The sequence below is a fragment of the Aotus nancymaae genome, unplaced genomic scaffold (genome assembly GCF_030222135.1).
Source record: "Aotus nancymaae isolate 86718 unplaced genomic scaffold, 86718_ANA_hifiasm-v0.15.2.pri h1tg000011l, whole genome shotgun sequence".
Lineage (NCBI taxonomy): Eukaryota > Metazoa > Chordata > Mammalia > Primates > Aotidae > Aotus > Aotus nancymaae.
Window position 1 is genome coordinate 68373017 of NW_026988422.1, and position 27991 is coordinate 68401007.

Sequence of the window (27991 nt, forward strand, 5' to 3'; positions counted from 1 at the left end):
GGGGCTTGTCGCTGGGAGGGAAGGGAAACAAGCCCCCTCCCTCAGTGCTGAGGAAAAGGCACTTGGCTCCGTCTCCTCCTGCCCTCTCTCTATCCGTGGAGAGTTGGGGTCCTTGCCTCCTTGCCGCTTTCAGCTGCCCAGAAGCCAGTCCTGGCTGAGCCTCTGGAAAAAGCTTTAGCCAAACTCATAGGTGCTGATCGTGATGGCACAAGAGGGGATAGCCTTGATAATTGGAGGAAGGAAGCCTGCAAAGCATCCCCTGGTGCCCGACTCGCCTGGATCCTCCGCAACAGCAACCAGGTGGAGTCCACATGCAGGGACGTCACTCTTATAGCCTCCATTGCTCCTAGTGCAACCTGGAGTTGGGTCTTCACCAAGTCAAAGGGCGGAGTCAGCTCAGAAGCCACCGTCCCTAAGATGCCACCAGCCACAAAGCTCATGCCCACAGAAGTCTGGTCCTTTGGCCTGAGCCCATTCATCCAGCTGAACCTGCAGCTTTGTCCTCATGAGCTCCAGGGGGCTGACCCAGGCGGGCCAGCATGCCAACCACCATGGGTGCATAGAGGTCAGACGTCAGGGCTCAACCACACAGGAAGGTCTTGATTTGGTGGTAAGCAGTGAAGTAGATGGTGGTAACTGGCACAGTCATCACCAGGTTGATGGGGAGACTTCTCCAGAGGGTCCTGGTGCCCTCGTGCCTCACGATCTTCACAAAGGCATCCATGGTGCCAGTGAAGCAGGTAGGATCTTGAAACCAGGTGGGACAGTGGGCACCATTTGGGCACAGGTACAGGGGCTCTAGGACATCATTGTAGTACAGGAGGCACTTCCCTGTGGATTGGAGACAGGAGGACAATTTGGTATAGGAGAGGTTCCACAGTCTGGAGGAAGGCTTAGATAAATGAGGAAAGATGGTGAAGAGCTACAGAGGAGTGCATGCGGAAAGGGCTTTCTCAAATATAAATAAATAAACACAGTATTTAGTATTAGCATTCTTTAGAATGAACAATTATGAGAAAAATGTCTTTGAAATTTAAGTAATTAGAAGAAAATAATAAATCCAAATAAGCACAGAATGTAAAGCATATGACACCGTTAGTACAGTAATATTTTGTAGGTACTATTGTATAATACAAATATTTATGGTGTATAAAGTCCTTCATAAGTGAGCTGAACCCCGTGGTCCACTTCTGCTAGTATCTGCCATATTCTTCATTTTGGCTAGCCCAAACTACAAGTGGATACCAAAATTAACCTCCTTATCCCACCTCCACACTTCCTGTGCCTGGAATTCTCTTGATAAACTCCTACTCATGTTTCAATCCCAGATCAAATGGCCCCATTTCATGAAGCTCATTGTGCTTCTGCAAGCACTAGTTGCTCTCCTTTGCCACACAGCACCTTACGCTTTCTTTACTACAGCTGTAGTGAGGAGTCAAAGTAGAGATTGCTCATTCTCCTGATTTGATTGTAAGCTGCTAAATGTCAAGAATATATTTCATTTATCTTTGCAATTCCATTGCCTAACACACAGTAAACCCTTTAGAAGCCTATTGAGTAAAGTGTATATATTTGAGAACAAACTAGTCAATTTGTAATAGATAGAAAGTGAATATCAAATATATACTATTTTTAACATTTAAAATGTGTAGTGTCGGGAGGGTGTGGTTAATGATTATAATCCCAGCACTCTGGGAAGCTGAAGCAGGAGGATCACTTGAGGTCAGGGGTTCGAGACCAGCCTGGCCAACATGGTAAAACCTCGTCTCCACCAAAAAATACAAAAATTAGCCAGGCATGGTAGTGTGTGCCTGTAGTCCCCAGCTATTCGGGAAGCTGAAACAAGAGAACCTCTTGAACCTGGGAGGCAGAGGTTGCAGTTAGCTGAGATTGTGCCACTGCACTGCAGCCTGGGCAATCGAGAAAGACTGTTTCAAAAAAAAAAAAAATTGTGCAGAAAGTTTTCAACTCTTCTATTATAATATAATACAGTCATTTTCAAAGGAAAGACATCTAACTCTTTAAATCTGCACACAAGTAAGAAAATCAGACTATCAGATTATGCCTCTGCAATATAATTTTAATTGACACTTGTCTTTCTAATGTAAATCCCTAGCCTCACCCAGTCTATAAGGCCCCTGAGAGCGTCATCCATGACACAGGACTCTATATCTAGCAAACCAACTCAGTAACCCACAAAAATAAACACCCAAAATACATAATGGTATTGGTTTTGATAATATACACATTGACTTTATTCCCTAATTAATAAAGTGGTCTCCCCTTATCTGCAAATGGGGAAGGCAAGAACCCCAGTAGATGCCTGAAAATGAGGATAGTACCAGACCCTATGTATAGTATGTTTTCTCCTATACATACATACCTATGATAAAATTTTAATTCATAAATTAGGCACAGTAAGATATTAACAACAATAGTGAATAATAAAATAGAACAGTTACAATAATATGCCAGCACACCTACTTTTGCATTTTGGGCACATTGTTAAGTAAAGTAGGAGTGACTTGAACACAAGCACTGCAATACCACAACAGTCGATCTGATGACAGAGACAGTTAAGTGACTGATGGGCTGGTTGCCTACGGAGCATGGAGATGTTGGACAAAGGGAAAATTCACATCCCATGCTGGGTGGAGAGAAATGTAAGTTTTCATCAAGCTACTCAGAACAGCATGCAATTTAAACATGAATTGTTTATTCCTGAAATTTTCTATTTAACATTTTTGGACCATTGTTGATTATAGTTACCTGAAAACCATGGATAAGGAAGGAATACTGTATAAGGTAAATTACTATATGATGTTGTAGTTTTCTTACTCTGATGCCTCAGTGTTCTCTAGCTCAGTTAATTGTCACAGTGTATTTGTTTTGTCCAAATGCCTGTTCTGGCCCATTTTACTGAGAACATTTTACTTATATTTAAAGGTTTGATTTATGCCTTCCCAAGCAAATTTTCTTGGGCCATTTATACCTTGCAACCCAAACTAAGTTAGACGTTCTCAACTTTGTCTTCACTGGACTTAATATTCAATATACACATCACATTGGATTGTAATTGCTATCACAAAATATGACTTTCTTCCTTTAAAATGATCATGAGTTCTTCATTTGTATGTTCCCAGAGCCTAACACAGCACTCTCTGCACATTATAGATTCTCAATAAATGTGGGTTTCATAAATAGATGATGTTAATTACAAGCACATATATCAATTACATCACTGTGCTGTGGTTGATTCAGTAGCATCATATGAGCATGTAATCAGAAAACTATATACAAGTTCAAATGTATAAATGTTGCTCTCAAATTACTCTTTGATGACTGCATACCAGCTGAGTCCAAAACATAAGCTGACATATCCTGACACTGCAGGAACTCAATAAATAATTAGAAAAATAATTAAAAAGGTGATTTAACCAATTGATGATTCTAAACCTTGATATTTTTGAGAAAAATACATTCACATCAAAGTAAATATTATTGATGTATTTAAAATTCAAAGATCAAAATTGTATTCAGGGTTAGGTTCTTATATCATATATTATTAAAATATAAATACCCCTGCTTGCATGGTGTGCTTATAGAAATTGGGAAGGGAGTTCACATTTACATATCAGTGTGTGAGTCACCAAAAGGAGTAGTTATAGGAAAAAAAATTTATTTATCATAAGAGGAAAAAGAGAAATTGTTTGAAGCCATATTGTTTGGTAGAAATGTAAAACTGTATGAATAAAATGTTATGTAATTAGTTCTTAAATATACTTATTGTTAAAAAATATATAATATGACTTTCTCTTTCCTAATTGAATGCCCTTTATTTCTTTTTCTTGCCTAATTGCTCTGGCCAGAACTTCCAATACTATATGGAATAGGAGTGGTGAGAGAGGGCACCCTTGTCATGTGCTAGTTTTCAAAGGGAATGCTTCCAGTTTTTGCCCATTCAGTATAATATTGGCTGTGGATTTGTCATAAATAACTTTCATTATTTTGAGATACATTCCATCTATGCCTAGTTTATTAAAAGTTTTAGCATAAAGGGATGTTGAATTTTGTTGAAGGTCTCTCTGCATCTACTGAGATAATCATGTGGTTTTTGTCTTTGGTTTTGTTTATGTGATGGATTACATATATAGATTTGCATTTGTTAAACCAGCCTTGCATTCAAGGGATGAGGCTGACTTGATCATGATAGATAAGCTTTTTGATGTGCTATTGGATTCTGTTTGCCAATATTTTATTGAAGATTTTCACATCAATATTCATCATGGATATTGGCCTGAAATTTTCTTTCTTAGTTGTATCTCTGCCAGGTTTTGATATCAAGATGATGCTGGCCTCATAAAATGAGTTAGGAAGAATTTCATCTTTTTGTATTGTTTGGAATAGTTTCAGAAGGAATGGTACCAGCTCCTCTTTGTACCTCTGGTAGAATTTGGCTGTGAACTCATCTGGTCCTGGACTTTTTTTGGTTGGTAGGCTTTATTAATTGCTGCCTCAATTTCAGACCTTGTTATTAGTCTATTCAGGGATTCAACTTCTTCCTGGTTTAATCTTGGGAGGGTGTAAGTGTCCAGGAATTTATCCATTTCTTCAGGATTTACTGGCTTATATGCATAGATGTGTTTGTAGTAATCTCTGATGGGACCTCTTCAAGGGAACTACAAACCACTGCTTAAGGAAATAAGAGAGGACACAAACAGATGGAAAAACATTTTATGCTCATGGTTAGGAAGAATCAACATTGTGGAAATGGCCATACTGCCCAAAGTAATTTATAGATTGAATGCTATCCCCAAGCTGCCATTGACCTTCTTCACAGAACTGGAAAAAAACACCTTAAACTTCATATGGAACCAAAAAAGATCCACATAGCCAAGACAATCCTAAGCAAAAAAAACCAAAAAAAACAAAAACAAAACTGGAGGCATCATGCTACCTGACTTCAAACTACAATACAAGGCTACAGTAATCAAAACAGCATGGTACTGGTACCAAAACAGAGATATAGACTAATGGAACAGAATAGAGGCCTCAGAGGCAACACCACACATCTACAACCATCTGATCTTTGACAAATCTGACAAAAACAAGCAATGAGGAATAGTATTCCCTGTTTAATAAATGGTGTTGGGAAAACTGGCTAATCATATGCAAAAAGCTGAAACTGGACCCTTTCCTTACACCTTATACAAAAAATTAACTCCTGATGGATTAAAGATCTAATATAAGACCAAACACCATAAAAACACTAGAAGAAAACCTAGGCAATATCATTCAGGACATAGACATAGGCAAATACTTCATCACTAAAACACCAAAAGCAATGTCAGCAAAAGCCAAAATAGACAAATGGGATCTAATTAAACTCCACAGCTTCTGTGCAGCAAAATAATCAAGAGTGAACTGGCAATCAAGAGAATGGGAAAAAAATGTTGCAATCTACCCATCTGACAAAGGGCTAATACCCAGAATCTACAAAGAACTTAAAAAATTTTTACAAGAAACAAATACAACCCATCAAAAAGCGGGTGAAGGATATGAACAGATACATTTCAAAAGAAGACATTTATGCAGCCAACAAGCATATGAAAGAAAGCTCATCATCATTGGTCATTAGGAAAATGCAAATCAAAACCACATTGAGATACCATTTCATACCAGTTAGAATGATGAGCATTAAAAAATCTGGAGACAGCAGATGCTGGAGAGGATGTGGAGGCATAGGAACACTTTTAGACTATTGGTGGTAATGTAAATTAGTTCAACCATTGTGGAAGAGAGTGTGGCAATTCCTCAAGGATCTAGAAATAGAAATACCATTTGACCCAGAAATCCCATTACTGGGTATATACCCAAAGGATTATAAATTGTTCTATTATAAGGACACATGCACACGTATGTTCACTGTGGCACAGTTTACGATAGCAAAGACTTGGAACCAACCCAAATGCCCATCAATGATAGGCTGGATAAAGAAAATGTGGCACATATACATCATGGAATACTATTCAGCCATAAAAAAGGATGAGTTGATGTCCTTTGCAGGGACATTGATGAAGCTGGAAACCATCATTCTCAGCAAAGTGACACAAGAACAGAAAACCAAACACTGCATGTTCTCACTCATAAGTGGATGTTGAACAGTGAGAACACATGGACACAGGGAGCGGAACATCACACACTGGGGCCTGTTGGTGGGTGGGGGTGCTGGGGGAGGGACAGCAGGGGGTGGGAGGATTGGGGAGGGAAGAAATACCTAATGTAGATGAAGGGGGATGTTTTAGAAGGGATTGCTTCTAAAAACATTAGAACAAATATCTAATGTAGATGATGGGGGATGGATGCAGCAAACAACCATGGCATGTGTATACCTATGTAACAATCCTGCATGATCTGCACATGTACCCCAGAACTTGAAGTAAAAGAGTTAATATCCAGAATCTACAAAGAACTTAAACAAATTTACAAGAGAAAAACTAACAACCCCATCAAAAAGTAGGTGAAGAATACGAACAGATACTTTTCAAAAGAAGACATTTATGGAGCCAACAATCATATGAAAAAAAGCTCTTCATCACTGGTCATTAGAGAAATGCAAATCAAAACCACATTGAAATACCATGTCACGCCAGTTAGAATGATGATCATTAAAAAATCTGTAGGCAACAAATGCTAGAGAGAATGTGGAGAAATAGGAAGAGTTTTACACTGTTGGTAGGAGTGTAAATTAGTTCAACCATTCTGGAAGACAGTGTAGCGATTCCTCAAGAATCAAGAAATAGAAATACCATTTGATTCATCAATCCCATTACTGGGTATATACCCCAAGGATGCTAAATAGGTCTGTTATAAAGACACATGCACACGTGTATTCCTTGTGGCACTGTTTACAATAGCAAAGACTTGGAACCAACCCAAATGCCCACTGATGATATATTGGATAAAGAAAATGTGGCATATATATGCCATGGAATACTATGCAGCCATAAAAAAGGATGAGTTCATGTCCATTACAGGGACATGGATGAAGCTGGAAACCATTATTCTCAGCAAATGACATAAGAACAGAAAACCAAACACTTCATGTTCTCACTCTTAAGTGGCTGTTGAACAATGAGAACACATGGACACAGGGAAGTGAACATCACACATCAGGACCTGTTGGCGGTGAGGGGTTAGGGGAGTGATAGCAGGGGGTGGGGGATTGGGGAGTGATAACATTAGGGTATGAAGTGAACAGAGGCTCCTGTGAGGAACAAATTAACCTGGGAACATTTATTAAGAACCACTGTCAATATCTGATTCATCCCTCATACGTGTTGAATTGGGAAAAATGAAGTTGATGTGACTATTAAAAAAGCCAAAGTCAAGACAGAACAAGAGTCAATGCCTATAGAGAGAGTCAACTGAAGGAAGGTGCCTCAGACATCAGAGATCAAGAGTGACCATGACAAGCTGACAAAGCCAACCAAATCTAGGGAGTGTGTAGCAGCTGAAGGTGATCCCCTCCCAGTAGATGCAGAAACCAGGAGACTATTAAAATGTGACAGAAGCCATCATTCCATGCAAATGAGTGGACCTAGAAATCCAGGGCAAGTTGGCTTTAATGAAAAGCTTCTTTTACTTTTTCTGCTCTGGGTATTGTTCATGTTCTAACAAAACTATGACATATTCTTGGGACTTGGCCCTAGAAGGTCACATGGCTACAGCACCATATCTACCACTGGCTAAAGACTGTCAGAATTCTCTGCAAGGAAAATTTCTCCAGTTCTTTTCTAAATTCTTCATGATTAAAACTTTTAACTCAGTTGGCTACGTTTCAAATGAGGAGGATTTTTGAGACCCTAATAAAAACCTGAAATGCATAGGCTGCAGAGGTAATTTGTAATTTTAGATTTTGATTCACAGAGAAGAGAAGAAAATGTTTCAAAAACCAACATTCAGCCAGCGCAGTGGCTCACGCCTGTAATCCCAGCACTTTGGGAGGCCAAGGCAGTCGGATCACCTGAGGTCAGGAGTTCAAGACCAGCTTGGCCAACATGGTGAAATCCCGTCTCTACTAAAAATACAAAAATTTTGCTGAGTGTGGTTGCACGCACCTGTAGTCCCAGCTACTTGGGAGGCTGAGGCAGGAGAATCCCTTGAACCCAGAAGGTGGAGGTTGTGGTGAGCCTAGACTATGCCATTGTACTCCAGCCTAGGGACAGAGCAAGATTCTATTTCAAAAAAAAAAAAAAAAGAGAAAAGCCAACATTCTACAAGGAACTGCACATTTTGTAACACAGTGATTTCCCACAACAAATATAAGAAACAAAATTTGAGCAGTAACTAACACTGCTTAATTGGACACGTATGAAGAAGAACAGCATCTGCAGTTTTATTTAAAATGCATATTAACTTGGATTAATGTTACAATCCTCTTATTTCAAACAATATATTGAATACCAGCTATGTTAAAAAAAATTACCTTTCATCTTCCTACCAAGCTCTAATGTTGCATACTTCACCAGGTGCACAAGGGACTTGATCTGTCACTGGGGTACTGAGAACAGGCCACAAACAAAAGCTAGACATCTGAACTGAGTTCCAGTTTGGCTCAAAATAAGCTCAACTTGCACCCCAAACTGGAAGCAAATATTTATGACGGTATAGTTTTGTGTGCTCACAGCTATGTACCTTTCTCATCATCTGGTTGGTTATCACAGGAAAACAAATAAACAAAATGCAGAGAAGCCACAATGCCACATGGAAGTCAATTGAACTCATGCAGCAGGCAGGATGAAGGCAGATAGTTGGTGCAATTAGATAACTGTCTCAGGTAAAGAGATTTGTTTAAGCTTTTAAGTCAATTACTTGAATGCACAGAAATAATTCTATATCTAATAGCCCAGCCAGAGTTAAGGCATTTTTATCTATTAATTCAAACTAAAAGTTAAGAAGTCTAAGTTTGATGCTTAGATCCTATATTTTTATTTGTATAGTGAGGTAGGAGTTTTGTTTTAATTTCCATGGTGTTAAATTTAACTTTACTGAAACTGAAGGGACTAAAATTTTCTGATTCAAGTAAATAAACAATAGTCATAGAACTAAGATTTTACAGTTTAAAAAACTGTGAAACAATATAACTTGAACTTCTATAATAGCAGACTTGTAATTTTTCAACCTCTTCTTTATGCAAAACATTTGTGGAACTGACCCAAGCACATAAAATATTAGACAATTAGTAAAAATGGTTCAGGTATTGTTTCCCCCGGATTGAATGATGAAAATTGTTTCTCAGACTTAAAGAATTTCTTTGATTTCTCAATTTTGGGTTTTTAGGAATCTAATATTCTAATAATAAAAATGGTTCATCTAATAAGACTCCTATAGTGTCAACACATTTTGTATTTTGTGAAACTTTTTTAATATTAAGAATGCTCTGCAATTTCAGCTGAACAAAATAATCCTGTAGAGAGAAAAATTTTTTTTTTAATTTATGAATTTTTTGGAGTATTTGGGAAGGTAATCAATACTGCGTAATTACATTAGTATCAAACTTTCTAGAACAGCTGCTATTTTTCATGATATTTTTATCATTCTGATTCTTCTGGTATTTTCTTATTTCTTTTCTCTCTTTCTTTCTCTCCTTTCTCTTTCTTTCACGCCCCCACCTATAATTAGACAACTTTGTAGTAGAAATAGTGAAGCTATGAACAGACTTGGTACTGTTGAAAGTCATCTGTTTTTAAAAGTCTATACAAAAATGTAAATCTGACTCCAGATTCCCCCTAAAAGAAGAAGAAACCTTGGCCTAGACCAAATGTTTGTTTTTTAAAAAATCAAAACTACAGTTTCTATCACTTGGAAGGGCCATGATTGAAAGGAGAAAACTTCAGAAGTTCTTGTAAAGTGACAAGTAGTAGATTATTAACTTTAAATTTACCTAACTGAACCTCAAGATAGATTTCACCACAGATGTTATCCTAGATAGCACACTTGCATTTTGTGACCTTGGATGGCAGCAATTAACATGAATAGACTGTTTCAAAATGACTTCTGAACCTTTAGTTCCTGTTTAAACTTTTCAGAGACAGCTTGCTTTTAGTACAGGTGTCAGACTTCTGGCCCCTCACATGTTTTTCTTGGGTATTCCTCTTACAGTTAGTACTTGGGAACCTATGTGTTAGATGATTGATTGATGGCAATAAAGCATCTTGGGTATTACTATGACAAATTACAACTATTTTTTCCCTCAAAATTTCCAAAGCTTATTTACAACATTGTTATTAACTCATAGTTTAGAGTGCAGCCCACCTTCTATCTTTGCATTAGCATATGCCTTGGTTTCTTGTCTCCCAAGGTTTTCAGAAAGAGCTGAGTAATAATTTTACATACCACATTCCTTGTAATCAAAAATTTACCTGATTAGCACATTCTTTAAACTAAAGAGCTATGAACTACCTCTAAATCCAAGACATACACTATCATAAAATACAGGTTTTGTCTTAAACAAAATGCTTAAGTCACACCTACCCCCACACCCACCATTTGGTGCTAACTCGGGAGCCAATTCTCCTCTAATGGAAATGTGAAATATTTTACAAATGACATTGCTTTGTCAGCCCCATTCTCATTTTTGCTATGCCACAGAAATCCTAATATATCAATCCTATTCTCTTCAATTTGAAAAGGAAACGCACTCCCAGCTAAGTGCAACAGTTTCCGGACCAGTCTTTCAGTGTATTTTATTATGAGTGTGTACAAACCTCTACATTTGACTAAAATTAAAGTTGGACACTCTGATATAAATTATTGCTGAACACGAGAAGTGTTCATAAAGGCTACAGAATATCATGAAATTATAAGAGTGATTTTATATGAGAGATGATTCCTCTGCTTTAGATGCCTGATGTACATATACGTAAGCACAAATACGATTTTAACATTTATTTGAGGAAGCCTCCATTGTTCCCAGTTCTGATTTTTTTCTTTATTCCTGGTAGGTTCATGTTTCTTTTTGTCTTTGCTCTGGCCTTTAGCTCTCTGGAGTCATTATTCAAATGATACTTAATAGCCCCAATAAGAAAGCAACATCTTTCAGTAATGCACATGACTGCTTAATGATGCAAGATCATCTTAATTCCTTCTCCTTGTGTTTTATTTTCCTTTAGGGGGCAACAATTCTAAAAGCTTAACTCTGTCTCAGCTGGTGAAAGTTGAATTGCCCTGCTGAGTGCTGTGGCATTCTTTCTCTCCTCAGTTGGTCAAAGGAATAAAATTCCTAGGCTCTTTTGAAAGTGAGCCATTTGAAGAGTGTTAGTGGTTTTTGTCCAAGATTTTGTTGCTTGGAGAATTGAGTTAAACACAAGGGGACAGATAGGCTGCTGTTTCCAAAACCTCCTAAAAGATGTAAAATCACACCAAGTGATATGTCATTTTACAAATCTCTCTCTTTAACACCATTTTCCCAAAGGCGGAACTGCTAGTTAAATTTGGAAAAGGAAGTATAGCCAATCACTTTGAATATAAGAGGAAGAAGCCCAGAGAGCACAAGAGTGCTGAATTCCAGGTTTATTGCCAAAGAATGAGTAATGGGCACACTGCAGGCTTGAACAACCCCTGAGTCACCTTTATATGAATCTCCAATTGCTCTAGCTCCAAGCCTTGCATGTTTTACTATTGCCTCCCCTCCTCCCCACCAGGATCTTGGCTTTCCAGGAATTCCCAAGTTCCCCAGTAGTACTCTCAGTCATTGTAATCACTCCGTGGCTGCTGAAGCAGGAGTTGACGTGCCCACTGAGGCCAGACTGAAAACTCAATCCTACCCCTTTCCCCACTGTGAGGTCGAGTAGCTCCAAATGCCTGAAGTCCTCCTAGAAAACAGAGTCGATGAGAAAAGGGCATTGATGCTTAAAGCTCCAGCCCTCTGTTTTTCATGGGTCTCTAACCAGGCTACAGACTCTCTTCCACACAGAGAAGATTCTTGTTAGTGGCTTAACTCATTGTCTGTAGTGCTGGTGCTTGTGACCTCTTGGGTGTATGCTGCTTTTGCCAGGTCAATCTGAACAAAAGGCAGCTTTTCCTAAATCGTTGCCCTTTTTTGCCCAAGTGTGAAACAGACTCAACCACTGAGACTAGGTTTAACTTTATAAACGCTATTACGGAAGAACTATTGGATAGGATCATTTCAGATCCCAAAGGCTTAGGGGTATCCTCATGGGTTGCTTTACAACACCAAGTACAGACACCTACCTCCCCAATCCTATCCCTCATTGCCAACACCCTAGAGCACACCTATGTGAAAGAGTAATTATAGGTATGTGCAGAGTGCAGTTTAAATGCCTCAGAGGTGGGAAAAGAGATATTTTTAAAACATCCCCACGCTCTTCCTGCTCCTATGAAAAAGGAAACAAATGAAGTGCTGCAGCTCTACCTTGGTCATATACAAGTTCTCATCACTACACAGCTCCTATTTTCTCAGTCGGAAATAGCTGCTGCAGGTTAATTATGACTCATGAGCAGGAACACTTTTCTTCTCTGACACTCTGATTGCATGTGAAGGAGTCTCTGTTTGAATAATATCCCAGGCCTCAATCTACTCCCTCAGCACTCACTCTGTGACTGTCCAAATTGGTGAGTTATGCAAACAGGAAGAGAGAAGGGGTGGCTCAGCCCATCTTGGATATTTCCTGTGCTGACCTGAAAATCTGCAAAGCCCAGGTCAAAATGAAGAACCAAAACTCTTGTTTAAAGAGAAAGAAAATAACATATGCCAGTAAAGCTACTAAAGTATACATATATTTTGTCCTTTCTTTTGTGGTGTTTCTCACAATCTATTATTGTGTCTTTTTTGTGCTACTTAATGTTGTGGACCTTAAGATTATGAGGTATCCATGGCTCAGCCCAGGCCCTCACCAGCTCCCAGTGGCCCAGTTCTAACTTGTGGCTCCATGAGTCCACACAGCAGCATATGACTTGTGGGGTTTCCCTCTCTCCTGCTGCAGGACTGATGCTCTCTGCTCTGGGGGAGGTAGAGAGGGCAGTCAGTCTCGCCTTTCCACGACCCACCACTTGCTATTCTAACTCATGTCAAGGGGTGACCAAGAAATATCTGCAACCTCTGTTAAATTAAATAAGCAAGAGACCTTTGCCCTGAGACTATTTCTGTATTTTGAGTTCCTATGTAACAAACTGTAACCTAACTCAGGAGGGTATAGTGGACAGCCACGCTTCAGCAAATCACAGGCAGACAACTGATCAGACTGCACCCAAATCCCTACTGTAACCTTAACTTTCTCAACCTTGCTTCCATCTTCAGCCTATAAAGCTCACTGCTCACACTACTGGGTTGAGCTGTCTGAGCCTCTTCTGGTTCTGAGTGCTGCCTAATTCACAAATTGTTCATTGCTCAAATAAACTCTGTCAAATTTATTTTGTCTACTTTTTCTTTTAACAAATCTAACCTCCACATGTGACATTTCTTTCTTCTCCTGGCACATTTACCAACCAACCCACCCCTATAGGGTTGTATATTCGATATTTGTGGTTTTTGTTTTCAGTATGCCCTTTTCTTTCTATTCCTTTTATATCATCTTCATTACATAAGTGTATATATACTATGCAGTTCCTTGTTTTTAAGAGATTGGGTAAAGAAGCCAAAGTTGTCATCAAGAGATAATAAATTGATCAATCACTTACAAAAATGATTTACTCTCAGTGTTGCTATCTGCTTAAAACTAGTGTCTTGGTCGAGTGTGGTGGCTCATTCCTATAATCCCAGCACATTGAGATGCTGAGGCGGGTGAGAATCCTGAGGTCAGAAGTTTGAGACCAGCGTGGCCAACTTTGTAAAACCCTGTCTCTACTAAAAATACAAAAATTAGTAGCCTGATGTGGTGGCACATGCCTGTAATCCCAGCTACTTGGGAGGCTGAGGCAAGAGAATCACTTGGACCAGGGAGGCGGAGCCATTTCACTCCAGCCTGGTCGACAAGAGTGAAAATCTGTCTCAAAAAAAAAAAAAAAAAAAAAAAAAAAAACCTAGTGTCTTAGGCTATACTTTACATTATCCTTTTGAATAATTAGTTTTTGCATATTTAAAATAGTTGCAAATATCTAGACATACTATGCAAATACCATGTAAATTGATTCCAAAATGATGTTGCTTATATTCCAAAAGAAAAGCGATTTCATAGAGCAGATGCAAGTATTCTTGAAGAATGTTTCAAATATTCTGACAGTCACAAACAGTTGGACAGGTCATGTGTTGCATAATTGTAGGAGTGGTATTGTCTATGTGATTATCATAGAGTTATGCATTTATTATGAAAGTTTTCTCTTCAGAAAGGGTTGCTTTTCTTTTTTCTAATTTACTAAGAAGTCTCATGTGAATAAGAAGTGAGACTACAAATCATACACAAAGCCATTTCAGATGAGAATTGGTGAGGCCTAAGTCATTTTTCAATTTTAGAAGATGAAATTAATGAAGATTATGAAAGTGATGTGAAAACATTGGAAAAAGATGATAAAAAGAATAAAGCCTTCGAGTATACTTACAAATTTGACCCTCCTGAAGTTAGTAATATTAGTCAAATGTAAATTTCAGGGCTTAAAATACGTTATCACATAATTTCATGTGAAAAGTGTATACCAAAAGTATTAAGGTTTACAGTTTTGTTAATTATAAGAATTACTACATAGCTAAAAAAAAGAATGATTTAATATATAATAAAATAAATATGTTTATATATTACTTTTATTTTTTAAAGATAACCACTATAAAATTGTTCCATTAAAAATATGATACTTAATTAACAATTTAAGTGGATTAACTTGAATTAGCCTTTTGTTTGAACTAGTTGTCATCAACTGAGGAGGATTTACGCACTTAATGAGCTCCTCAGAGTGATTTATGTTTTAAATATTGACACATCACTCCATCTCTAAGTTCCTTCACTAGCTCATAAATGCCTTGTGGGTAAATATCTGAGTCCCTTGATTTAGGACATGACAAAGTTCTCATGACCTGATTTTATTCATTTTCCCTGGCCCTCTTCATGCACCAATATACTGCAGTGAGCTGAATGTTTGTGTCCCTATAATGTTTGTATGTTGAAATCCTAATTCCAGTGTGATAGTATTTGGAGATCTGTGCCTTTGGAAAGTAAGTCATAAGGATGGAGTCTTTATGAGTAAGATTAGTGCCCTTATAAAAACAGACCAGAGAGTTGGCTAGCTGTTTCTGCCATGTGCAAACAGAGCAAGAAGGTGGCAACATCTAAGCCAAGAAGAGGACCATTACCAAAATCTGAGTTTACTAGTACCCGGTTTTTCAGACTTCTAACCTGCAAAACTTTGAGAAATAAATTGTCTTTTAAGCTACTCTCTAATACCTTGTTATAGCAGCCCAAACTGGCAAAGACAATGCATCATCTTTTAGTCCTTAGCAATAACCAACTACTTAAGATTTCTTGAACAAACCATACTGAATCAGGAGTCATCATTGCCTATGCACTCAGAATATTTCCTTTTACTCAAAGTCTACATTCATCATCCTTCAGAATCATCTGTTAGCCTTTACTAGCTCTGAGAAGACTTCCTTGATACGCTGAAACCACAACTCCTTCCCTGCAACCATCCAACATGAAGTTGTTCATTCAGTCTTCAGAAAAATGTCTACACTGTTGCTGCATTTACCACTTTATAAACCAAATATCTGTTTAGATACTGTTTTCCCTACAAATCCATGAACATTTTGAGTAAAGTAACTGTATATTTACACATTAAATGTGCATAATTATTTTAATGGGCCCACAGAAAAATGGAAATTTGTAGTGAAAGTCTATTGTTTCCTCTAAGTGTGTCAGAGCTGACACAGATCAGAGGAAATGCCCTGCTGTGTACATTTACTGTTGTTTCTCTGGGACACCAGCATATCCTAGATGCAAGATTCTGTAAAAGGAGAACTGAGGGATTCTGGGGAAATAAGGATCCCTGTAAACATGGAGCTAGAGAAGCATTGTGCTTGAATTAGGATGAAAGTTTTATTTCAGGCTACCCACAGACCACTTCCTTAACAGACCACAAAACATGATTGTTATTTTTTTATTCTTGCTCTCAAAATAATTGTTAACATATTTCCAAATCCAACTTTGTACTGTCAAAACAGGATAATATGTTATAAGTTTGATATTTGCAACAATGGGCTAAAAGAACATCACAATATATTTGTATTTTTAGCATCTTTATAGAATTCTTTATGAAGGTATATTTTTGCTTTTAGTTGAATTCAAAGACAGATAACTTTTGCTTATTTTAGACATCTGAGGAAATTTGTACCCTGTCTTTTATGACTTCAGCACAAACACATCTGAAATTTAAAAATGTATAGCCAATTATTCTCAAAAATAAGAGGGGTGAAACTATGTGCAAAACGTTGATCATGCCCATCAGCTTGGGGTAGGTTCCTGGGAGATAATTCATCTCTCTGGCCTTCAGGCAGAGGAAAAGTTTCAGAAAAAGATTAGAGTCAATCTTAAATCTGAGTCCAGTAAAACATTTGGCAACATAAAGGAAGAGAAGAGAGCTCCATAATTTAATCACAGATGCTTGTTGAGCCTTCTAAAAATGGAATTGAGAGTCCAAGATCCATGATTTCAACAAGTCAAGGAGGCAGACAGCCAGCTATTTTGTCAGTTGGAATGTGGGTGGTCACAACACCAACCATACCTTAGTAGAAAGTTCCCAATCCCTATGTATGGAGAGCTGATGCCAGGAAAAAGATCAGCCATTGCTAGCAACAAATATGAGTGTGAAGCAATTAAATACAGTGACTAAGATCCGGAAGCCAAAACAGAATCCCAGTTACCTGAATGGTTGTGTTAATAAATACAGGGCAATTTTATAGAACAAAATGAGTTAAGTTTAGTAAAATAACAAGAGTAGTTTGCTTACATGCATGGGATAATGTGGAAAATGACAAAAGCTAGTTAAATGTCTTCCACCAAAAGTTGGAATTTGCTCTTCAGCTTGATGTACAGGTTGAAACTTTCTAGTACATAAGGTATGAGCTATGTGAAAGAAGTAAAAAGAAATGAGAGAGAGAAATCACAATTTAGAATTTGGTTGATGTCCTCTGACATTTTCTTCAGTCAGAGACAAGGATATTTTAAAACAATGATGCTGAAATATTGAAGAATATTTGAATCACCAGTGTATAAATAACTACAATTGAACTAAAAATAGTTTATGCAGATTCAAATTAATTAGCTCAATATATTCAGACAAAGGATGAACCAGCCATCTCCAAAAGATAATGGATCTAGTTGGTACTCAAGAATAAGGATAATCAGTGACATTACCGCTTTCACGAATCTGTTCCTCCCAGCATCTTTCTCTTTGTTCTCCTCTTCCCCTCCGCTTACATCTTTCTCAATGCAAAGCTTCCACTTCACAGGGGAGAAACAGAGCCACGACGTCTGCTGTTCTTTATATCCTACTCCAGCTGCAATTATTGGCAGAGAACATACTTGGTCATGTCCTGGTTTGAAATTTTCTGAGAAAAAAACTTGAATTGGCAAAATTCAAGTCAGTTGATGATCCTTGAACTAAACTGGAGAGGCAGGCAGGGGATACCTTAGGCTAGTTGACTCTACCTGAATAGGCCAACTGTGGCCACAGAATGGAAATCAAACAAGAAATCAGCTCCTATTACAGCAATAAGATTGTATTTGCACAATAGTTTTTTTTTTTTTTTAAAGGTGTTGCTGTTCTAAGAATAAAAGGTTTGTTCAGGGTGGTAAGTATAGAAAAGAAGATACGCTGGGCCAGTGGAAAAAAATATCCACTACAAGAGTTTAGCCAAAATTCTAAGACCTATCACTGGAGGCTTAGGTGCTTACATGAATGCATCTATATGGTTAAAAATTTTACAGGTGATTCATTATTATTATTATTATACTTTAATTTTGAGGATACATGTGCAGAACGGGCAGGTTTGTTATGTAGGTATACACGTGCCGTGGTGGTTTGCCAACCCATCAACGTCATCTACATTAGGCATTTCTCCTAATGCTCTCCCTCCCCTAACCTTCCACCCCCGACAGGCCCTGGTGTGTAATGTTTCCCTCCGTGTGTCCATGTGTTTTCATTGTTACAGCTCCCACTTATGAGTGAGAACATACAGTGCAGTTTTCTGTTCCTGTGTTATTTTGCTGAGAATGATGGTTTCCAGCTTCATCCACATCCCTGCAAAAGACATGAACTCATGCTTTTTTATGGCTGCATAGTATTCCATAGTGTATATGTGCCACATTTTCTTTATCCAATCTATAATTGATGGACATTTGTGTTGGTTCCAAGTCTTTGCTTTTGTTAATAGTGCTGCAATAAACATATATGTGCATGTGTCTTTATAGTAGAATGATTTATATTCTTTTGGGTATATACCCAGTAATTGGATTGCTACAAACCACAGCTCAAGGAAGTAAAAGAGGACACAATCAAATAGAAAAACAGTCCATGCTTATGGATAGGAAGAATCAATATTGTGAAAATGGCTATACTACCCAAAGTAATTTATAGATCCAGTGCTATTTCCTTCAAGCTACCATTGAATTTCTTCACAGAATTAGAAAAAACTACTTTAAATTTTATATGAAACCACAAAAGAGCCCATATAGCCAAGACAATCCTAAGCAAAAAGAACAAAGCAGGAGGCACCATGCTACCAGACTTCAAACTATATTACAAGGCTACAGTAACCAAAACAGCATGGCACTGGTACCAAAACAGATAGACCAGTGGAACAGAACAGAGACCTCAGCAATAACACCACATATCTACAACCTTCTGATTTTTGACAACCATGACAAAAACAAGCAATGGGAAAAGGATTTCCTATTTATAAATAGTGTTGGGAAAAGTGGCTGGCTATATGCAGAAAACTGAAACTGGACCCCTTCCTTACACCTTATACAAAAAGTAACTTGAGATGGATTAAAGACTTAAATGTAAGACCTAAAACCATAAAAACCCTAAAAGAAAACCTGGGCAATACCATTCTGGATATAGGCATGGGCAAAGACTTTTTGACTAAAACACCAAAAGCAATGACAACAGAAGCCAAAATTGACAAATGGGATCTAATTAAACTAAAGAACTTCTGCACAGCAAAATAAACTATCATTAGAGTGAACAGGCAACCTACAGAATGGGAGAAAAATTTTGCAGTCTATCCATCTGCCAAAGGGCTGATATCCAGAATTTACAAGAAACTTAAATCAAAAAGTGGGCAAAGGATATGAACAGACACTTCTCAAAAGAAGACATTTATGCAGCCAACAAACATATTTTTTAAAAAAAGCTCATCATCACTGGTCATTAGAGAAACGCAAATCAAAACCATAGTGAGATAATATCTTACTCCAGTTAGAATGTCTATCATTAAAAAGTCAGAAAACAACAGATGCTGGAGAGGATGTGGAGAAATAGGAATGCTTTTACACTGTTGGTGGGAGTGTAAATTAGTTCAACCACTGTGGAAGACAGTGTGGAGATTACTCAAGGATCTAGAACCAGGTGATTCTCATCACAAACTAGGTTAGAAATCGATGGTTTACAGTTCAGACAAAGGATATTCTCTATGATCTACTGGCTGACAGAAATGCCTTTTTCATTGTTTTCCTACAACTGGTGTGAACACCCAACAATATAATAATTTTCAGTTAACAATGATAGGTTAATTTTCATGTTAAGATGATAAAAATGATTGCATTTAAGAATGAAATGCGTAAGATACCTCTGTGAAGTGTTTTATGAGTTTGGTATTGAGATTGGCAGAAATACCTTGCCTTGATGTTTTCTTCAAATTAGGCTCTCCCTAACTTTCATCTTGTCAGAAATTTAAGTTGAATAGACATTCAACAAAATATCATGAAGAATAGAAAATAATCAAAGGCAATAAGGAAACAAGTCTTTTTTTAGCATCATAGAAAAGACAGCCATAGATTGTGATAAATCACCCCCTAATGATTAAAATCCTAAAATTACCACTCATGTTTAAGTCAAAATTGCTGAGATAAATGTCTGTCCAATCTTATAGCTTAATAATAAAGAAATTGAATTTCAAGATAGCCTCACTGCAGAGAAATTTGATAATTTGATTTTAGTAAAAAAATCAAAATTTTTATTAAACTATTTTTACATATTTTTGTCAGGAATACTTTTTCTCTTCCCTTCAGGTAGAGCTTAATCATTCATTATATTCCCACCTTTTTACTCATGAATATTTTATGTTTATAATGTAAAAACAGGGAGTAAAACATTGAGAACAAAGTGAATGAAAATACCTTCTTGTTCATCAGCATTAAGTTATAAAATAAGTTAAATAGTTCCGCAAAATGCTAAATGGTGCATAATTTCTGCATCTGGGTGGTAAACATGAAAGCAGAGTTAGAGATCCAAGTTACCTGAGTCACAGCTTAGTGGGATCTCAGGTTTCTGTGGCCCTGTTTCAATGCATGTGGCAGATCGAAGGCAGCAGATTTTGTGCTACAGAGCACTGTGTCCAGGTGCACTCACCCTGGAATTGCTTGTATAGACAAACTGGGTAGGGAAAGTGGCTGCAGCATCTAGGCTCCATTGATGTTGCAGAATAGGTATAAAATAACACCCATTGAAAACAGGCAGCTGAGAGCAACACTAATTAGAAACTTAAGGATGAGTAATAGGGAGGGAAATGACACTGAAGAAATGCCAAAATTCTGCATTAGTGGAGTAGGCCCTGCTGCAAATTAGGTATAAAAAATTTTCTATTATTAGTGAGTTGTTTGTCATGGATAATTCTTGCCAATAATAGAAAATTACATGCTCCAACAATATGAAAAAAGGTGCTACTAACCATAGAAAATAAAAATGAATCCAGGGTCAGTTACATTAAATTGAAAATTTAGAGATAGCTTCATGTATCTCTTAATCTACTGTATTAGTCCAAAGTCGCATTGCTATAAAGAAGTACCTGAGACTGGGTAAGTTACAAACAAAGAGGTTTAATTAACTTACGGTTCTGCAGGCTGTATGGCAAGCATAGTGGCTTCTGTTTCTGGGGAGGTTTCAGGAAGCTTCCTTCAGGTGGAAGGCAAAGGGAGAGCAGGCATGCCACATGGTAGAGAGCAGAAGCAAGAGAGAGAGGGAGGGAGGAGGTTCAACACATTTCTAAACAACCAGATCTCGTGAGAACTCATTCAGTATTATGAGAATATTACCAAGGGGATGGTGCTAAATCATTCATGAAAAACTACCCCCTTGATTCAATCACCTCCCACCAGACCCTCCCACCAACATTGAGGATTAGAATTCTACATGAAATTTGGGTAGGGACGCAGATATAAACCCCATTACCTACCATGTAAAATGGGTTATGCATTGATCCTAGGTAGCCATAACCTTTGGGACATGGAAGGTTTAGCAAAATTGCTATCTGCAATAGACAATCACAAGCTTAGATGGGAAGGGATAACCCGACCTGAAGCAAATCCGCTGTTAGAGCATTCACCAATCTTACATGGTTCTTGGTACCATGCCAGAATTTCTTAGGGGATCAGTAAATATTGAATTCAATTAATACTTAAGCGAATCAATGAAAGATAAATGAGTGAATATCTAGAAAAATCAGGAAGTATCACAGGGGATTATGAAATCTTGGGCAGCAAACTTGAAATCATAAGGGCAAGGTGGTATTTTAGCTTTGCTTTGGATTAATACTGACTATAAAAATAGTGAACAGCTGGCTGAACAGATGTTTTGAAGAATCGGATTTAGATTTCTAGTCCAAGCATAAACTGGGGATTGGAATGATGGGCTCTTGGCAAGGCATAAAGTAAATCTCAGGAGAATGTGGTTGAGCATATTTGTCCAGAAACAAACTGCTGTGCTCACCAGGCTTTGCCCCGAGTGTAGATGGGAGGCCTCTTCTGTTAGATGAGTAAAAACAGTCATAATAAATCATGGGTATTCTTAGATATCATATCTGTGGTTCAACTATAATGAAGTAATGCAAAAGTCTATAATTTATAGAGATTTTACATATTTAGAGGTACACATGTGAAGTAATAGCCTTTTGAATTGCTGAGTGGCTCTGTGTCACTTACCTTATGAATGAGGCAACCTCCCTTGGCTCAACAGGGCTTTGTTTTCCTACTTCCATGAAGCAGAAAACAGCATTCTCCTCAGTTGTAGGCCATGGAAACACACCCTCTGAAATAAGAGCAAAACTGGCAGAAATATCCCTTCATATTCTTAAAGCTGAAAGACAATTTTCATTATTTTTCTTTAAATAATTATTCAATGCATAAAATATAATCATCATTATTGTAAGAATCAAGGATGATACAAGACAATAAGACATGATCGCTTACTGCATGGAAATTAGATTTTAATGATGTGGTATAAGAAGAGAAAAATATGTGTAATATACATTTAAAGCTAAAATATTGTTAAAGTTAGATAATGTATTATAGTCCTGGATGGGAATATTATCTTATAGATGGCAATAAGGAAGGCTGGATAATGAAAGTAATATTTAGTGAACCTAAACAATAAAATGCAAAGTTTGATTTTGCAGAAATTATATTGAAAGTAATTATTTATTGTGCTCTTACTGCATGGTAATCACTGTTCTTCTAGACTGTGAGGTAGACACTTGTATTAGTTAAGTAGTTAAGTTAAGCTAAGTTGTTATACTATAGAGACGGAAAATATTTATCTTTTTAAAGACCAGAACATTTCTCCTTCATATGTAACATGACTTTTAACATCACATTAGTTATTTCATTTCAAACAGAAGCTGAAATCTACATTTTTTTCTTTTTCTTTCTTTCTTTCTTTTTTTTTTTTTTTTTTTTGAGATGGAGTCTCACTCTGTTGCCCAGGCTGAAGTGCAATGGCATGATCTTGCCTTACTGTAACCTCTGCCTCCTGGGTTCAAGTGATTCTCCTGCCTCAGCCTCCCAACTAGCTGGGATTACAGGCACCCATTACTATGCCCAGCTAATTTTTGCATTTTTAGTAGAGATGGGTTCACCTTGTCAGTCAGGCTGGTCTCAAACTCCTGACCACAGGTGATCCACCTGCCTCGGCCTCCCAAAGTGCTGGGATTACAGGCGTGAGCCACTGTACCTGGCCTGAAATCTGCATTTTTCTGTATAGGGCTCAGAGTTCCTCTGCCTTGGAAAACTTATTTATCATCTCTGTATCTCAGTCTTTCATCAATAAAATGGAAGTAATCATGTACAAGAAGATGAAATTATATCCTTGACTAGGGTGGCATTACTGAAATGAAGAATAAAATACACACAAACAAAATTTTAGGCATATATTATACATATATTGTATATCAATATTAAATATATATGTATTGTAGCTGTCAAATACAATGAATTCAAAGAATAAAATGTATATATACATGTACATTTTAAATCCAAACTTGACATTAATACAATGCAGGGTATACAGAAAAGAAGGGAGAAAGCATGACAATCATTTCTGAGAAACACAGAGATTTATCAGTAAAACTGCAAAAATGAGTAGGTATCAAATAACTTTATAGTAAATGTGTTAATTTAGTAAGTGAAAAATAAATTGTAAATGAATGAACAAATATGAATGGATGATGGGGGGTTACTGATGAGTGATAAAGGTAAAACAATTTTACAAGGATAAAAATATTGAGTGTAAGATTCTCATGAATGTTCATGGGCAGTATTCGCCTCTTAAGAAAATATTTTAAGTAAAAAATCTACATAAGTTTTTCAAAAGATTAAAATTTTCCATTTACAATTTGCTGTTTGAGAACTTTCTCAATTTATTTCCCTAAAGCTAGAAACCACACTCTAAATGATCCGGTTTTATATTTTTACAAATTTGAAAGAGTTCATTTAGAGTAAAACCTATTTTCTTAAATAGCCAAGAACTTTTCCCCTTATGAATTGCTTGAAGTAAAAACTCTCAAAGTCTACATTTCATAGCCTTTTAATGGCTATGTAGTACTCCAAAATAAAACATAACTAAATCACCCGCTGCAAAATTAGAACCCACTTGAGCCATTTCTAAACTGTAAAATAGTTCAAGAAAGAATACAAGTAAAAAATCTTCACATCCTCTCATTCTGTAGGTTTAATGTCACTAAGTTATTTTACACTTAGTGTTACTGCCCTTTCAAGAAGCAGTCAAAAAAATGATATCAGGCTTTGGACACCTTGCGGGTATCTGAAGTGTGTTAACTCTATAATTTACAGTTTTGATTGCTTTAAGACTGTCTTTTTTAGACCTATTACTTCACTGGTGGGTGAGTTATAAAGGCTCATAACACAAGAATAGCTGTTCTGCAATTTCAGAAAGCTTGAGACAGTCACTCTTAGCAGCTTCTAAACAGATACTAAAAATCAGTAATTTGTTTCAGTACTGAATTTAGGATTCTGAACTATTAAATTTAGGTAAAGCTCTCGTACTTTAAGTTCAAGATGCCACTGATTAGGAATGAAAACAGAGGAAAGAAATTTGAAATCCAAAGAAAAAAGTCAATTATATGAAAGAGTCAGGGGGTTGGAAGTCATGTGTTATTTTTCTTGACCCCATCCCCAAGGGAAAAACAAATGTGCTTCCATAGTTTCCAAACAACTGGTTGAAAAAGGAATAAACAATTTTCATAGATATGCAGGTTAAAATATTTTAAATGAAATTTTACTACCTAATTCATTGAGCATTGTGTTAACACAGGCAAAGGCCATATAAAACTGTGAAGGGAAAAATTAAACTGATGATAAGGACTTACAAAACAAAGTGATGAATTGATGAAGTTGAGTATTAAGATAGGCAAAGAGGAGGGTCTTAGAAAGGAAGAGACAGTCAAGAAATAATAGAATAGAAATAAGCAAAACTGTGGCTTCTAGTAATGAGTCAAGAGGGACCAATTTCTTAGTACATTTATAGGATAATATAAAGTCACACAGTCAGGTAAAATATTAACTGCTATTGACAACTTTGAATCATTGTATGTTAAGATACTATATCTATCAAATAGAATTATGCAAGGAAGAACCACAGTTGAGCATGGGTGAGTGAGGAAAGAAGAAAAAAGTTGGAAAGAAGATCCCTACATAAATGTGGAAAGTGGCATATATACTGCCTGCAAAATGAGGGCGGATGAAGATTAATGGTCTGCAGATATTCTGCCAGTGCTTTTCAGGAGACGGTTTTGCTTTATTTATCTTGGCTGCCACAAAGAAGCAAGACTCAGGTGCATACAGACACATTCCACATGGCAGGAGGAAGCATCTGCTTTCAGAAAAAAATTTTCATACTCACATTAAAGAAGCATATTATCTACATACATATGATGGATTGCAATTGCAAGGTAATTATGTTTCTTGATGTTAATTTGTACCTTTTATGTGACACTGATTGTGGTTTTGTGCTTTCCTTGATTCCTTTGGACAAACCTCGTCTCACAATTAAAAACAATCCCAGATATTTATACATTGCAGATACATAATATGTGGTGCTGTGTCTATAAAAGTCATCAAAGGGGATCATTAACAGATTCTAAAATGATTACTCTGCTGAAGTGAGCAATCAGTTAAAAATGAATAATATGAAACTGTTATCCTAAATCTATAAAATGATTATCACCCAGAGCCTGCAGAATACAGATGATGAGAAAAGCCAACAAGGCCCAAAGCTGTGTTATAAGAATCACAACTTGCAAAGAAGCTGATTCCAGGATTATTTTAGTCTAAACACTATATACTAAGAATAAACAGAATGGATTTGAAGGTATCCGTAAGGCAGATTTATCAGCCACCAAGTATTAATCTGTGTATTAATCATTTTAATCTTCATTTTATAGACAATTTTGAAAGTAAGTGTTCAATCATAAAAATAAATCACGTGCATATTGCCTTACAGATTACAAAGCATGAAATTAATGTATCTCATTTAATCCTTAAAAAACAAATCTGTCAAATGGGAATTATTATCTATCACATCTTTGGGGTAAGAAACTAAAACTAATCTTGACAAAAGACTTACCTAAGATGTTTCAGGTAAGAATTGGAAGAGTTAGAATACAACCCAAGTTTATCTAAGGACATTCATTAGTTCAGCTGAGCAAATATGAATTCCTGCTACCGGCAAGGTACAATAATACTATGCCCAGGTAATAGCATCATAACAGAAATGATTATGTCTATTCCCTAGAAGGAACTATATCTCAGCAAGCAACTAATTAAGCATTTATTTAAATATAATCTTGATACATATCACAAAAGACAAGGGAAGTAAACCAGTTTTATAGGAAAGGAACCAGCTTAATTTGTTAAGGTTAAGAAATGCCTCCTTGAGAAAGGAAGCTAAGCTGAAATTTTTATGACAAGTTATTTAGCAGAAAGATAGGTACCTGTTGAGGCAAAGTAGACAGACTCTAAGAAGATCCTGAAGCTGTCATAAATGTACAAATGTGGAATGAAAGATAGCCCATGTCTTAGGGACAAAGAGAAGCAGCATGTGGTTGGTGCTAGCTGAGGCAGGTGATGTGAGCACAGCCAGATAGTGTTGGTCTCTATTCTTAAGAGCAGTGGACAGCCATTGAAAGGTTTTACTCATGGAGGCAATATAGCAGTAAGGTCAGATTTCAGTGCAAAGCAGAAAACGCACTGAAGCAGAATAATTGGGGAGAAGCCCAATTTAAAAATGAGCAAAATATGTAAACTGGCATCAAAGATGATATACAGATGGCAAATGAGCATATGAAAAAGTTCAACATCATATGACACTACAAAATTGAAAATTAAAGTACAATGAGATCCACCTAAACAATCTATTAGAATCACCAAGATCCATTTTTTTGCTATTTTTTTTTTTTTTTTTTTTGTCTGAGACAGAGTCTTACTCTGTTGCTCAGGCTGGAGTACAGTGGTGCAATCATGGCTTACTGCAGCCTTCACCTCCCAGGCTCAAGTGATCCTCTCACCTCAGCCTCCGAGTAGGTGGGACCACAGGCATGCTCCATCACACTGGCTAATACTTTCATTTTATTTTTTTAAGATGGGAAAATGGGATCTCCCTCTATTGCCCAGGCTGGTCTCAAGCTCCTGTCCTCAAGCAATCCTCTGACCTCAGCCTCCTAAAGAGCTGGGATTTTAAGTATAAGCCACTGTGCCTGGCCTGGCAGTTTAGTTTATAAAACTAATCATACTCTTACCATGTCATCTAGCAATATTGCTCCTAGATGTTTACCCAAATGAATTGAAAACGCATGTCACACAAACACTTGCACATAGATGTTTTTAGTGTTTTTATCATAATTTCAAAAAAAGGAAGCAACAAAAATATCCTTCAATAAATAAATGGATATATCAACTATGGTATATCAGACCATGGAATGTTATTAAACACTAATAAGAAATGAGTTATCAAACCATGAAAACATATGGAAGACTCTTAAACGTATATTACTAAGTAAAAGAAGCCATTCTGAAAATACTGCATACTGACAATCCAACTAAATGACATTCTGGAAAAGGCAAACCATGGAGACAGTAAAAGTGGAGAGAGTGGGAACATTTAGAAGGCTGGGATGACAGCATAGTAAGAAACAGTAGAGACCTGAACTAATTTGCCCACCTAGGGGAAGAAATTATCTAAACATATTCCTCAAAACCTCACCATAAAGCCTCTGAAAAACTAGCTCTTTAAGTTGAAAAACAATTGTGATTAAGTCACTGCCTGCTTCATCACCTTACCTCTTTTCTGCTTTTAAAAAAATCCCTAAATTTTTAACATGAATACTTTCTGAAACCTCTCTCTTGCCACTTCTCCATCTTACCTCCTCCATCTTGGCCCAGAGGTATTCTCATTCAGCAGCATTTCTCGCTGTTCCCCAAGCATCCCCACACAATGGTGGTTCAGTACATTTTCATACACCATTGCTTCT

General features: G+C 37.0%; 1 pseudogene; it reads right to left on the reverse strand.

Moving 5' to 3' along the window:
* Positions 1-129: 129 nt before the first annotated feature.
* Positions 130-27984, reverse strand: LOC110569172 (probable mitochondrial glutathione transporter SLC25A39; annotated as a pseudogene).
* Between the last annotated feature and the right edge of the window lie 7 nt (positions 27985-27991).